Genomic DNA, 15,964 nt, shown 5'->3' on the forward strand with positions numbered 1-15,964 from the left:
GACCTGACAGATCAATTTTCAATCTGAGACTCTATTTCTGGATTCTACAACTGAGATTCCTCAGAAAAATGGCCACGCTTCTTCTTGCCTCACTTCTCTCATTTGTAACAATTAAATCTGATATCCTTGAGAATTGCTTTGAAAATTATTTATGAGGCTATTATGTGAGACAGCCTAGATACATCCATATCCAAAAAGCAAGCACAGTAAAAAGTGTAACATTCACAGCATTTCATTACTGAAACAATCTGTAAGATACTGCAGAACTGTGCACCAATTTCAGTGTCAAAAAGAAAGACTGCAAGAATGACCAAGGCTCACAAGATTTATTTTAAATATCTACTCTAATAATTTTAACAGTGTAGTAATATCAACTGGCATCTAAACGTAAACAATCTTCGCAAGAGAATTTTTTGAAAGTTACTCTGCCCAGTTCATTACTGTTAGCAAAACGATTTGGAAGATATCAAAACAACATCAGAACACAGGCCATGGATGGGTTCACATCTAGCCACTGGGATATGCAGTGCATTGGAAGCACGCTCCCTGAAGGCAGATGAAAGTTGTGCCGTCTTCTGGATCTCTTAGTCTCCTTCATGGGCAAGCAGGAAAGCCACCAAGGTTCCACTTGCCCCCTCTGCACCCACCTGCACAAGGAGAAAGTAGCAGCCCTGGCAGGTATCAGCAGCTGACAAAGAACAACAGTATTTTGCAATGCCTGTGCTCCTTGATGCAGGCAAATTAGATCACTGTGACTGAGCACAGGCTTACGAAAGACTACTTACAGTGTTACTGATAGACTATACCTGCATCAGTGCACCAAACAACACCAGGAACTACTCCCGGGTGATGGAGCTCACTTGATGACACAGACTGCCAACCCGCTGCAGACCAGCACAGCGTGCTTCACATCCCGGCCCACTACAGCTCTCCCACACAACTCTTGAGCATGATTTGGATGCAGCAGGAGCCAGGAAACAGTCCCAGCAAGTTGCTCTTACACAGCTCCCTTCTCTGTGAAGGTCAGCAACACTGACAAGGGCTAATCCATGCCAATAGGCTTTAGGGCGAGAGAACAATCTTGAGATATTTAACTAACAGGTAGAAGACCTAGCATCTCCAGGTTTTATCTGTTGTTACTCTTACAGGAAGATTTTAAACGCCAAATAACATGAAACACACAAAAATTACCTACACCTTGTATAATATAAGAAGAAAACTAGAAATGAGTAGAGATCATCTTGGCGTGTTCCTGCTCCATCGGAGCAGGCAGACTTCACACATGGTCTAATGACACCCACTGTCCAATTTTAATTTCTTTAGTTTAAAAAAGTTCTACATGCATTTGACATGCCTTCTTACAGCGAGGCCACTGCCTAATAAGTGAGTCATGCAACAACAGTGTAAGGAGCCAGGTTTCTGAGGGACGATCATCTGGCAGTAGACATTTCAATTGAAATTATTTAGAAATGGTAATGGCTTGCAATTAGTAGAATTATTAAGTCTGCTTTTACAGACTAAAAATATAAGTGAATCTATGATGTTATCCTGGAAACTTGGCTAGAGCAATGCTGGCAAACACATTTTCACAACAGGTAACCACAAAAACATCCATAAAAAGACATCGGAGAGCTGTCAGTACATCGCTGATTAAGCAGTACTCTTTGAGATCCCTTCATAACTTCACACATCCAGGAAGAGTCTACGTAACCTACACAGAACTGTCCCTTTTGTAAACCAATCCGGTACGAACACACAGTTTTGGTTAATAATCCCTCTGAGCACGACTGGGAAAGTGCCAGCCGTACCCAGCCCCGGCCATCAGAACCGTGCCCGCTCCTGTCGCATCCTTACGCGCAGCCCGTCTCTTGAAAGCTTCGGGCTGCTCTGCGAGGTGAACTTTACGACGTGCTCTGTAAGCTACAGTAGCCTGCTCTGTATTACTGAGTTTTAAAAGCCAAGCACACGCGAGACCACGCTGCATATCCAAAGGAAAAGAGCAGGCGTTTAGAAAAGACGAAAGAACAACCGATGTTATTCAGCGAGGCACTCCTATTTTCCGGGAGTGCCCCCGCAGCACCCCGTACCTGCCAGCACCAGCAGCAGTCGGTCCCCAGCCAACCCTCCCGCACGCCCACATGCCGACACAACGCCGCCTCGCTCGCCCCGCGGAGCGAGCCCGGCCCCGGGGCCAAGCAGCGCGCCGGAAGCGCCGCCCGCCGCCTTCGGAGGAACCCCCGCAGCGCAGGGCAGCGCCCAGCCGTGGCGGCAGGACCCCGCGGCCGTTCGGTCCCGCCGCCTCCCGGCCGCCCCGAGCCCGAGCAGCTCCCTCGGAGCTCCCAGCCCGGGACGGCCTAGCGCAGCTCGCAGTACCCCCGGCCGGAGCGGGCAGCCGGCATAGCAGTACGGTGCCCGCGGGGAACCGCGGCCGCTCTCGTCGCTCGGAGCATCCCGGGCAGGGGCAGCCCGGCCGCCGAACGACGCCTCGCCTCACCTCGCAGCGTGGCCGGCGCCCTGCAGAGCCCCGCGCGGCGCTAGCCCGGACGAAGCCCATCCCTCTGGGAAGTTTCCTGCCGTCGAGGCGGCCGCGGAAAACAAAAGCTTCAAAGGGTAGAAGAGGAGGAGGAAGGGCAGCGCAGGCAAGAAAGTGAGGAGCATCGCTCTCCCGCGGCGCCGTTGCCCGTGCCCAACGGCCCCGCGGAGCGCAGTCCGCTCAGCGCCGCCTCCCCATGCGCTCCAGCGCCGGCTGAGCTGCACGGGCAGCGCCACGGAACCGCCGGACAAGAAGCGAGCAGGCGGCGAGCCAGCGCCTCTTTTCCCCCCCTGCCTGCCTCCCGCCCGTCCGCATGCCTGACTGACCGACCGACCGACCGCCCGCGGCCGCCCGTCCCGCTCGCCGCAGCGCCGCCAGGTCCCGCCCATCCGCACAGGGCTCCGCCTCCCGGGGGCGCGCGCACGCTCTGGCTCGGCGGAGTTGCAGCTGCCGGCGGAGGTGGTTTGCGATCTTCTACCGAGCTGCCCGGTTCCCGTCCTCGAATCCGTCTGGTGCGCCCCAGCCCAGTGCCAAGCGAGTCTGCGGTCACTGCCCACCTCTGAGCGTGTTGTGCGCTGCTGCTGAGTCGGAGACAGCGCTCTTAGAAAGCCGGGTTAGAGAGGTGCTGAAGGCAGAGGAAGTAATTCCAACCTCCTATCTGGCAGGGATGTAAATGCAACATGTGTGTTGTGGTGTGATGTTGCAGCTCTTCCATATGTAAAGGAAGAAATAATGATAAAATCATAGAATCTTAGAATATCCCGAGTTGGAAGGGATCCACAAGCATCACTGAGTCGATCCCCAGGCTACACACAGCACCACCCAAAATTCAAATCCTGTGGCTGAGTGTTGTCCCTGTGCATCTTGAACTCTGGCAGCTTGGGGCCATGACACTGCTGTGGACATCCAGTTCCATGCCCACCACCCTCTGGTGCAGAACCTTTCCCTAACCTCCATGCTGCCCTTTCCTCAGCACAGCTCCATGCCATTCCCTCTGATCCTGTTGCTGTCACCAGAGAGCAGAGCTCAGCACAGCACCTCTACTCCCCTCATGAAGAGCCATGTCTCCCCTCTGCTCCTCAGTTCTGAGCTGAACAAACCAAGGGACCTCAGCTGCTCCGCATGTGTGCCATCCTTGTGGCCCTCCCTCAGATGGTCTCTAATAGTTTTATGTCCACATACATGGTGGTACCCAAAGCTGCACACAGTGCTCCAGGTAACACCACACTAGTGCAGAGCAGAGTGGGACAATCACTATGTGTACACTGACTAATATCTGAGGACTAAGATAAGCCTGTATGCCTTTATGCATATGACTCTGTTAAGGTAGCCAAATGCCTCGTCATCTAATTAGTGACGCGCATGAATGGATGAACAACCCACACTGCTCTCTGAGGAGGAAGATTTGGCCAAAACCATATCAACCTCAATCTGAGCTGGGGGACTCCTGATGGTGAGAATTGCAAGGTTATAGCTTGTAATTTGTGGCTGAGGTCTTTGTGATCCACGGTTACAATTAAACAGAGTAGATTAGGATAGGATAGGCTAGAACAGAATTAGAACAGAACATTATAACGCATTTGGAAGGGACAGACAAAGATCATCCAGTCCAACTGCCTGACCTCCTCAGGGCTGTTGAAAAGTTAAGCACATTACTGACAGCATTGTCCAAATGCCTTTTGAACACTACCAGGCATGGGACATCAGCCAACCCATGAGGAAGCATGTTCCTGTGCTTGGAACACAATTTAACTACTAGTTTTATTGTCAAAATTAAAATACATATCTTTTGGCAAGACCTGCTGTATCATATTAAATAGATTTAGAACACCACAAATTGAGATGAGCTCTCTTGCGTTCTATTATATCACAGAACTGCTTGATGCCTGAGTCAGGGAGAATCTTTCACAATCCTTTTCCCTATTCAAGCTGCATTTACCTGACTGTCAGCCAATAACAGATCCCTGTATCAGATCACAGCCACCTGCAATGAGCTCAGAACATGAGAGGGAGGAAAAGGAAGCTTCTGTTCTTCCGAATGGGTCTTTTGAACATGAGGCCGATGTACCAGCAGAACACCGGCAGCTCCATCCACTGCTCTTGCTTTGGTTTTTAAGAAGTACCACTCTTATCTGACTGAGCTGAGAACCTCAACACAAAGCCAAAGGAAGAAATCTGGTGTTAATAATTCTTAACCAAGTAAAATTATGTTTATTATTTGAGCGTATTTAACAAGTGGCTAAGAGCGTGAGTTTGCTATTTTTTTCTTTAGTTCTTCATGAGAAAAAAAATGCTGCCAAGTTCTACTGCTTGTTTTGGACAGTTTAAAACAAAACAAATAAACAAAAAATGCAATAGCTGTGAGCTCCATATGTTTTTAGGGATGCATCTGAGCTCCTCCCATCTAAAACAAGCATAACTAAACAGTGAGCAACTGCCCCACAGGAGCCTCTGATTTGCTTTGCTGTAGTTGACTGAAGTCTTTAAAGTCTTTTCCTAGGATAGGGAAGATGTAATCTACTGATTCAATTTGAAAATCCTCAGATACTATCACTACACTCCATCTTGTGGAGGAGGCAGCCAACATATTTAAAGTGATCCTGCGTTGTTTTTGGGGTTTTTTGTTTTGCTTTTTCTTTTTTTGAGTAATTAAACCTAACAATGTCTGGTTCTCAGTGCCAACTCAAGGAACTACAAATATCTGCAGGTACAAGAAGGACATAGTAAGAATGATTTGCTGTTCAGAGGCAGTGAACTTCCTTGACAGCCTTAAAACATCTCTTCAGAACTTATTATCCCATTGACAAATTTTATATCCTACTGTTTATTTGTGCTTTGACTCGCCGCTGTGGAGATTAGTGCTCCCCCAGCACTCTGCATACAGTACTATGCAGCCTGTGTATAGTGTTCAATTGAAACAAAAACAAAAACAGTAGTGTGGAGAGATAAATTTTGTCCCTTAGGAAATGCTGTATCTTGCCTGGGCTCTTTAATTCTCTGTCTGCCTCATTGTACCCAATGGATCTGTGCACATGTTCTTGGATTTAGGTATGAGCTTCAGATCTCTTTATTCTTTGTTTTAGGAAGGAATTTTAGAGAAGTATTAAAGGGTGCAATCTGAATAGGAGAGCCAAAGCAGAAAAGAACATGTTTTTGAGGTGAGACTACCAAGGAGTCCCCAAAATTTCGGTGACTCATTTGTAAGACTGAAGAAGCCTATTGAAAAGAACGGCAAGGTTGAGCAGCGCTCTGTGGGGATACGTGGCTGTGGTAAAAGCTCCATTAAGCACAATTGCTTTGTAGGGATACTTGTTTGTTTATCCTATAATAAGTGAAATACCCTGGCTATGTTTAGGAGATTGTACTGAGGATCACCAGCTGTCTTACAAAAATAACAAACAATGAGGTGCTCACTAGCCTTCTCAAAACTGCATTTCATGGCTTTTGACCTTTTTTTCTCTTGATGTTCAGTGCTGCTTTGGGAAATCGGAATAGCAACAGCTATGAACCATGGAAAAGGCATATTCATACATATTTGTGTCTGGCTGGGTGTAAAGAAAATTGAGCAACTTATCTGGATTCACATCTATAGAAAGGTTAACCTTATAATAGTTGCCCTAGGACAAGCTTGAAGAGAAAGCCATTTAACTTTAATGAATAACTTAAAATATAAAGGCCTAGTTATTCCAGCTGTTCTTTGTAGGGAAGAAAAAAGGTAATCTTGAGAAAGGACTGCAGAAAAGCTTAGTCATCCAGACCCAAAAAGGCAAGGAAAAACAGGTCTAGTGCAGGTAGAAGTCAAGAGGAAACTGTTGTACAAATAAGGGTTCTATGAGTTACCTCACCCCAGAAACAGGCTCCACGCTGAGGTTAAATTTAATATGCAAAAGAGAACCATGACTTTTTTCAGAGCTCTGCCCTCTGTTGTGCTAACACTAATACACATACCTCTCCCCATGATGCAGTGTGGAATAGCAATGCCAATCTTAATGCTACTATTTTTTGTTTCTTTTAGCATGAAGGGACTTGGCAGCACAGTGGTCAAACTTCTGACTGCTGGTACACTTTTCTGCTCCCAACTTGCTAAGCCTGGCAAGGTAAAATTGATCTCTTTTGAGTAATGCCTCAGTGCAACGCAGGCTGTGAAGGTAGGATGTCTCTTTCTGTCTGCTATTATAATGGTGGAGAAAGGTCTCATTAATTCCAGAGAACACCAAAGGCAGGGAGTCTATGTTGATTACTGTGTTTATTAGGCTTTTGGTGGCTTCTTGGTCATTTTCCTAGAGCAATGAGTCATCACTTCATTGCTGTACTGATTACATTAAATTGTTATTATTATTACAATATAAGTAACATAATGCTTATGCTAATGTACTTTGCATGCCACTGTCAGAATTCTTCATTTGTCACTTGAAAGCATCTTACATGAGTATTTCAGCATTATTTAGATTTCTTCTGATTACTCTATTCATATTTATGATACTTTACTGAGTGATCATTTCCAGTGCAAAACATTAAACCTCAGAGAATATGGTCTGGCCTTTTTATGAAGCCAGCAGCACTCTTTGAAGAGAAATCAGGCTGTAGCATAGCTGTTTTTCACCTTTTACTAAAAGCCAAACTCACAGATAATATTTTTTTTTCCATGCAGAATAAGCTGAAGTGTAATGATATTGGGGGACAAAGGTTATTTCCCCAAAAGAAAAAGTCCACTTTTTAGAAACATCAAACGTGGATTTTCTATTGAAAATGCAGTTAGATTTGTTCTGTAACGGTAGCAAGAAATCATGCAGATAAACAGAAAAAATAAAAAATCAAGCATTGAGAGATTTTTTTGCACTTATTTTATTAATCAGTTAGATATAATCTGCCTACCTCCCCAAAAGATCCCAGACTTTCAAGGCTTCTTCTGAACTCTGTACCCTGAAGAAAAGGAAGGCTTCAAAACTGTTTTCTGATACATCCAAAAACCTTACAATTCTTAACTTTTTTTCCATTGCAGTGGAATGAATTCGAAGACAGGAAAAAACATAGTATAGCAGAATGACAAAGGGATAGTACCAAAATTTGTCCTTAGTGCAGTTCTTCACGTGTTTGAACTCACACAAGTGCCTTGTTCTGACCATATGTGGAATGTAAGCAAACTCACCACAATAACTGGAGTGAGTGAAGAAAGTCTGGATGAGTGAGGATTATGGTGAAAAAACAGACTGCCATTTTGAAATGGAAATTTATGATGTTTATCTGTGAATTGATGCAGAAGGCTTGTGAACTGGAGCTGAGTTTGAAGTGTGGCATGAAAATACTTCCACCGTCTCTCTATAGATATAAGATCCTCTACAACTTCTTTTGCCGTAGAGCAAATATCAACTAGATGTGTCCTCACAGCCTCAGTATTTTGTCTTCTGTCTTGTTTTTATTCTGAGGGGAAGACTGAGAAAGTGAAAGCATTTGAACATAAGTTATAGTTTGTCATTACTTTTATTATGTAATTTCAGGTACACTCATGCATTCAGTGTCTTGTATTCTCTTCTGACTTCTCTATTCTCTAATCTTACTATTACTGAATTCATTCTTTTATTTCTAATAGCAAAAAATAAAAGCTGATCAACAGACATCATAAATTCACCTTCCTCTCAAAGGCCACTTGCTGCTGCAGTTGCTACTGTTTATCTTTGAAGCAGGTTAGACCAAGGCTCTATTGCATTTGTGCACCAAACACATTGACTCAAAAAAAAAAAATGTTATGGAAAAATTCAGCATTCTGCTTCTGATCTACAAGGCTCTGAAGTATCTGGACTATGACTCCGTCCGTTAGCAATTACTTCTGAAGCTCATGGAGGCTAACGACAGGGCTTGGAATAGTCTTGAAAGTGTTCCCACTTTCCCATTAAACTCAGCTCTGTATATGTCTGTCTTCATCCCTGCTCCCAATTTTAAGAAAAGACTCTCAGCACTTCTCTTAATTTATAGTCTCCAGTAAGAACTTTCCCTTGTACTCAGTCTGCTCATACTGTTATTTCAGATATTGACATGGAAGCGATAGATGTAGAAGTCAGTATATTCTTCGTAATGTTTTTTTTATTTTCTTCTTTAAATCAGAACCAGAGGCAAAAAATCTAGACAGACAGACTTCCTAGAGTTCTAGGAACTATACTATAAACATTTTTCCCAACTCTGTCCTTTCCTTCCACAGTAATCGAAGTGTAGTCATGGCCGTCACACAGCTTCCAGCTGTGTCTGTTTTTGTGTTGGAGTTTCAGAATTGCAAATGGGAGGTCCTGGATTCCTCTCGCCCCTGAGGTGTTGTGTGAGCCTCAAAATGCCATGGGGCTGGTGGGACTGAACACCTGGTTCTTAAGACGACTGGCACTTTATGAGAGAGGAGGCAGTCTCAAAAATGGCACCAGCATTGGTCCCATAGGATTGTTGAATTCTGAATCCTGTGCTGAGCAAATGTAGCCTGACAGTTTGAGAGCTGGCAGTTCAACTCATAGAATCATAGAATCATAGAATCACCAAGGTTGGAAAAGACCTAAAAGATCACCCAGTCCAACCATTCACCTATTCCCAATAGCTCCTACTAAACCATGTAAACTCATCATCTCAGATCAATTGACTCAAATATTTTTAACAGAGGTGGGATTTTATGTTGGGCTCCTCCACATCTGAACTACTCTGACCACCAGGCTGTAATAGAAATAGTTGCGGGGTATCAACTCCCATGTTTTAAGTAAGACCATGCACTTTTTTTGGAAATGAAAGAAGGGAAACTGGTCATTCTTCCCTTCAGTAGGAATTTCTAGACTTGGGGATGCTGAGGGGAGAAAGGAATGAGATATAGAGCCTACTTGTTTTCCATATTTAAGCTTTGCCTGTCCAGAGTAATGTTTGAACCATGTTATAGACCATGGTGTCAGGAACTCCAATCTTCATAAGGCTCTGAACAGGAAGAAAATGCACTGCTACCTAACATGACTATTGGCCTCATTCAGAACAGCAACAGCTGATAAGAGAAGATGTCAGCAAAGCCTACTTGACCTTTGGAACATCTTGCAGAAGGATGTTACATTTCTCTAAAGTGCTTGGTTTTAGAAGAGTTTTAGAGAAACTTGTGGAAGAGGAACCCTTTGCTGGCTTTTAGAGACAACATGAGTTAGCATCCTGGGAGGATGTTACTCTACATAGGAGGCGTGAGTGCATACTTATCTCATTCAGCTTCCTTTTACCTTAGGACTGTAGTCTCCCACTTGTCCTTTCTTAAATTGCTGGCTCTTAGCTTTGCCAGTGCTGACTTTCCTGTGCAGCAGTTCAACATGAATACTGGGAATCTGTTATGGGTTTTCTTAGCAGCTTGTTCAGGTCCTTCTCATTGCAGATGGTGAGATGTTGGTAGAGGAGGAGGATCTTGGAAATCATATTCCTAGATAGCTTGAGAATCTTAGCTATCAAGTGCCTGCAGCATGAGAGCTGTCTACCAGCTCAGTTCATTTTGTTGCTTCAAAGGGGCAGGTGCATATTGAACAACAGAGACTTTGAGCCTAACACAGGAAAAGTGAGACTTGGCATTTTCTCCAGCCTTACTACCTGGCTTTCCACAGCCCAATTGATCTGACTTCTGTCATCTTTTGCAAGGGACAGAGACTTGGGCAGATGAATTTCTGGTTAACCTGCAATGGATGTTCTTTGTTTGCTCTGGATCATAAAGCCACTTGAAAATTGGATGGCTATAGTCCTTTTTTTGGAGTTCCTCTTTGCCACTGTACATCACAGAAATGAGAGAAGCATGTAAAATTCAGAAAGCCTGAAAACATACTTTCACTTACTAAGCCAACTGGCAAATATTTATTAGAATATGCTTCCCCAGTACTAAATATAATCTCTTATGCTAAGGCCCTCTTTAAACGCTAGCTTCACCCTATGAGTAAAACGTTGTCTCAGTGCTACCAAATATAGGATAATTTTAGAGGAGCTCCTACTGTTTCTGATAACTCAGAAATGAAAAATAGAATAGTAAAGTGCTACATAATACTGAAATGCAGAAGAGAGAGTATTATTATACTTTCTAGCAGGATTAAATTCTGGTTGAAGCAGATTTTTGGTTTCATTAGGAGTTCACACAGGAAGAAGTGAGTTTGGCACCATATATTCTGAAAAAGAACAGAAAAGGATGCAGCATTTTCTTTAAACTTGGAAAAACAGTATGTTCTTGATTGTTAGAACACACGGTTCTTCTCATCATTGATTAGGAATCAGAACCTACTGACTGACAGCATGCTGTCCATTCCAAATTTACTAGCAACTATGCCATTCCTGCGGGCAACAGTTGGACTTCTTGGTTAGAAACAAGTGTTTTAAGTACAAATCTGAGTCATGAATTATCTTTTGTCAAGGTTATTTTGTCATTTGCTTAACAGGCATTTTCACAACAGCCTTGATTTAATGTCCAGTACTGGCAGTAAGCTTGAAACAGGAAAGAACAGGAAAACAAAGCTTCTCTCAAGTGAATCTCTGAAATGTGAGGCCAGTGTGATGCCAGCAGTGCAGTAGCAGTGATCTTGATTTTATGCTTCGATTTTTTGGAGGTGTGGAGTACCCACTATCCTTGACTGAGTTTAGCCATCCACAACTTACTAAACTCATAAATCCCAGTTTAAGGAGAACAGTGCAGATCCAAAGAGGAAGCATTTCACCTCGTTGTTTGCTTTAAAAATTCTTCAATGAGTGCTTCACCCGGAGACTGCTAAGCAAACAGAAGAATCCAGAGGAATGCTATGTTTTCTGTATTAAGGACTTTGATCACACAAAGGCACTTCTTTCTTTTTCTTTTCTTTTTTTTTTTTTTGGGGGGGGGGGGTGATTTTAAATAACTTGTGAAAGTGCAAATTGAAAAGTGAGGTGTATGGATGACTACAAGTTGACACTGGGATGGGATACCTCATAACCTATTGCTGAGGGCCAAAAAAGGCTTCCAGCCACCCACTTCGGCCTTCTTGGCAAGGACCAAGCACTAACATTCATATTATTTCCCCATGATTTGGTCTTATCACTAATCTTGCAGAAGGCAACTGACACGGGACAAGAAAAGAGTAGCATGTTAGTTTTCCTCTGAGATTGCTCACTATCCATCACTATGATCTGAGCATACAGGAAGTTTGGATATGTGTGCTCAAGACTGAGTAAAGGGCAAGTATGTGTCCTTTCAGCAGTAGATCATACTTAGGCTAGCAATTGTACCTCATGCTTGCTATCCTTTAATCCCACTCCCTGCTGTACATTCACATTCCTTGTTCAGCCAGTTCAAAAGCACAAAGGGAGCTGGTCCCTCAAGAAAAAAGAAAAAAAAACTCTTTCTGTCTTGTTGCCTGCTGGCTCAGTAATCTCAGCTGTATCCCTCCTTGATGACCCATGTGTCAGTGCAACTAAAAGGGAAAAGCCAGGACTTCACAAGCCCTAAATTAGATTGCAGTCCTTAAGAAATCTCCTTAGAAACCAGAAACTGGCTTACAGCTAAACTAAGCTGAATGCTGACTGCCACTGCCCAAGACAGAGAAACTAGTGATAGCTGAACACTTTCTTCCCCACAGGACAGTTGGAAATGTAGGAATGTTTCATCCCCATTCTAGTCCTCACTCACTCACTCACTCACTCACTCACTCACTCACTCACTCACTCACTCCCTGCCTCCCTGCCCCTTTGCCACCAGTCCCAGTAATGCTGTGTCTTACAGTGGGCAGGCAGGTGAATGGGGCAGCTGGCTGATCCCAAAGAAAAATTTATGTCCCATCCTTAAGTAAAGCCATTTTGCTGAATCAACCAGTTGAATAAACACACCCCATACACTCACCATTACTAGATCTCTAGAATGCAAGAAAAGTTGGAGGGTAAAATTAGGAGTGAAAAAGAACCACTCCTTTCTACTGTTAGATTGGCCTAGCCTTAAAAAGGAAATACACAGATTCTGCCTTCTCCTTAGTTTGTAAAAAGTGAATAGGAAGCTGGTGGAAAAAAAAATCTGCCATTTTGGTTTCCAGAGATATTGAGGCAGTGATTGCATGGATTATTTTTTGAGAGCAGGATTGGCTGGAAACATCCTGGCCCTGTTCCAGTTTTGCAAAGTAGGTGTTTGCAAGGCTGCTTGCAGAACCGAGCTCTGAAAGGTTGACCCACTCAAACATTTAAAATTTTGTCAGGATTTTTCATTAGCTGGACTGACTAACAAACAGCTCACTGCAGAACTGTGCCTAATCTGGCACAATAGTTCTGTGAAATGTGAAAACTGCTTACACCAATTTAAGTTGTGCAACTGTCAAACAAGTAGCTGCAGTCTGCCCACTCATCTTCTAAAAAACCTTGGCTTCCTGAATATCTGCAGCAGAATAAGTCTAAGGAGACAGTTTCATATTGTTCTAAAGTAGTTCAGCTTACTGAACAAGTAGTAGCCAAGAAGGCCAATGTGGTGGTCAAAAAAGCCAATAGCTCCTGGTCTGCATCAGAAATAGTGAGGCTATCAGGACCAGAAAAGTGATTGTCCCCCTCTGTATGGCACTGGTGAGACCATATTTCAAGTACTGTGTTCAGTTTTGGGGCCACTTGCTACAAGAAGGATGTTGAGTAGCTGGAATGCATCAAGAGTTACAAGCAGCATCTGAGGGAATTGGGGTTGTTCAAGTACGGAAAAAAGACTTTATAAATCTCTAACACTGCATGAAAAGAGATTGCAATGAGAGGTTATTTGTGTCCTGCCTGTAGCAGGATAAGGGGAAATGGTTTTAAGTTGAGGGAGGGAAGATTTAGGTTGGATGTCAGGGGGAAGTTCTTTACAGAAAGAGTGGTGCAGTGCAGGAACAGGCTGCCCAGAGAGTTGTGGATGCCCCATACCTGGAGGTTTTCAAGGCCATATTGGATAGGGCCCTGGGCAGCCTGGTCTAGTATTAAATGGGGAGGTTGGTGGCCCTGCATGTGGCAGGGGGTTTGGAGATTCATGATCCTTGAGGTCCCTTCCAACCCTGGCCATTCTGTGATTCTGTTGTCAGGACACAAGCAATAGAGCATAAGGCAGTTTCCACAAGCTGCACTACAGGAGGTTTAGATTGGAAGAAATTAAAGAAGAATTTCTTCAGTGAAGGAGTGGTGAGGCATTGGAACAGATTGCGACAGCAACACTGTCCCTGGAGACATTTCAGCGACTTGTGGATATAGCAATTAGGAAAAAGGTTTAGTGGTAGACTTGGTGGTGTTAGGTGATGGTTGGACTTCACAATCTTAAAGGTCTTTTCCAATACAAGTGATTCTATGAAGATGATGGGTGGTGATCTGCTACAAAGACATAAATGAGATGATTCTCACAACTTGTGTTCTTCTATTTGTGTGGTGCCAATAACACTGCTTACTATGCATGAGAAAAAGCCCAGAAGACAGCAGCGGAAGCACGGAGTTCCCTTAATACCATGATCTCATGTTAGAGCAGAATGAGTTAGTATTTAGGTAGCAAAAGGATTTAATTAGATTTCAAAAATACTGTAACATGTTTCATGTAAAGTTGCGTGAGAGAGGAAAGAGAAACTGTTTCAAGTCAGAATTATATGATACCTTGAACAAGCCCCCAATATTTAACTCCTCATTTAGTTCAAAGCTTCTACATTTATCTTCAACTTCAATTCTGTGCTAATAAACTTGCTTTTCTGTCTTCAGCTCAGCAAAAGCCAACTCAAAGAAACTTTACTTTCTTAAAAGGAGAAGCTCAGCAGCAGTAGGAGTATGTCGGTACTGGAGTTCTTGTGATTACTTCCTACTGGAAATACCAGATAACCTTTAAACACTGCAGTTCAGTTATCAAATTCATCCCAATTACACAGAACTGCTTAACAATTTGTGCAACTCCTGTAAGAACAAGATGTGTATGTGACAAGTTATAACAATTTTATTATTATACGCACCAAAGCTTTTTGGAAATGAATCTTCCTAGGAATAACTCAAGTATCTTGCCTGCTGTTTTGTCACATTCAGAATGTACTTATATCTGCTCTTGTTATTTCATTCAGTTTTCAGTAGAACCTCTATGGTTTGTATTGATACCTTTATTTAAAATAACTATTCTCACTGATAACATAAGAATTTACATGATAGTTTTTATTTTCAGCAAATCCTTACAGGTCCTTAAACAGAACTCTAGTAATACTAGCTGGGATGACTTTTAAATGCCTTAATGGGGGAAACTAGCTACAGTGCAGTGTCTGAACATGCCCTGTGTTTTGCACAGAAAAATATAATAGGACAAACACAATAAAACAGGACTTCTACTACCATACACCTTCTTTTGTGTGGCAAATTTTGTATCACAAAATCTAATTTTGTGAATTATGTTAAAACTTTTGGCATTTGTTCACTACCAAATTTTATTTTAACAGATGCAGTAAATCATATATGTTATTCATTAAAAATAATCTAATTTTTTATTCAGAATCAATGGCCCCATGAACTTGGTCTTTTAGGGTGACCTCTATAATAAAATATTTCTGAACTGCTAACAGATGACTTATGCTTCACAGTATCCTCAAACTAAATAAAAAAGAATGGCAAAAAAATATCTCTTATTGAAAGAGCATCAAAGTAAGGCAAGCAACAATTGAGAAAAATCTGAGTTGGAATATACTGCTATGGATTTCACTTCTATAAATTAAACTTCAGTAGAAAAATAGGGAGTTTAAAATGAACTTTTTCATTCAATGGGTTTTATAACAATATTAATATTTCACTATGATATTGCTCTCCTCTATTTTAATAACACCGAATTTAGCTCATTCTTCAAATTCTTTTTAAGTTCCATTTGTCCTAAACGTCCCTTGCAATTTTTAGAACACAGTTAATAATTGAAAAATGACTTCCACCTGTAGAGGCTTTCACAACTCTCGCTCCTTAGGCAGAAATGAAATGTTTAAGAACATACACAAACACAGGAAACATCCCTCTGGGTTAGACCAGGGATCCTTTTTTTCTCTGACAGTGGAAAGAGGTCCTGGTACACAACAGGTACTTTGAGTGTATGTCAAATAGCCCAGGCTGTGGTCTTTCTTTCAACTCCGCCCAAACCTCTGACTGAAGTGCCAGATGCACTTTTGCTTCTCACCATGTCCCAAGTTCTAAGAGCTATTTGTCAATCTCTTCCAGGCCCTGCACTGTTGGTCAGTCATGTCACCAGGACGAAGAAGTCTGATAGGTGATGTGGATCTCTGCAGACTGTGGGACTTGGGTTCATTCCATCATCCACCCACATCATCAGGCAGAACATCTCTGGGCAGCAACCACTTGTCTTTTAGTTCTTCAAGGAGTGATGTCAGGGTTTCTCTGTTCTATGTCCTCCTCCAATTCTTCTGTATTTTTTTTGATCTTGAACTCATCCCTTTCTTTCATTTGCTGTCCAACTCATCT

At 42.9% G+C, this 15,964-nt stretch overlaps 1 protein-coding gene across 2 annotated transcripts in view; it reads right to left on the reverse strand.

Annotated features, from left to right (window-relative positions):
* The window catches only part of GPR63 (G protein-coupled receptor 63), a 28,003-nt gene extending 25,079 nt beyond the window's left edge, over positions 1 to 2,924 (reverse strand). Inside the window, exon 1 of one of the 2 annotated variants that reach the window (XM_052687796.1) lies at positions 2,860 to 2,924. The gene's annotated coding sequence lies outside the window, so the exon portion shown is untranslated. The other variant, XM_052687710.1, reaches the window with a different exon arrangement.
* Between the last annotated feature and the right edge of the window lie 13,040 nt (positions 2,925 to 15,964).

Source organism: Tympanuchus pallidicinctus, unplaced genomic scaffold (genome assembly GCF_026119805.1).
Source record: "Tympanuchus pallidicinctus isolate F22 unplaced genomic scaffold, pur_lepc_1.0 scaffold1, whole genome shotgun sequence".
Classification (NCBI taxonomy): Eukaryota; Metazoa; Chordata; class Aves; order Galliformes; family Phasianidae; genus Tympanuchus; species Tympanuchus pallidicinctus.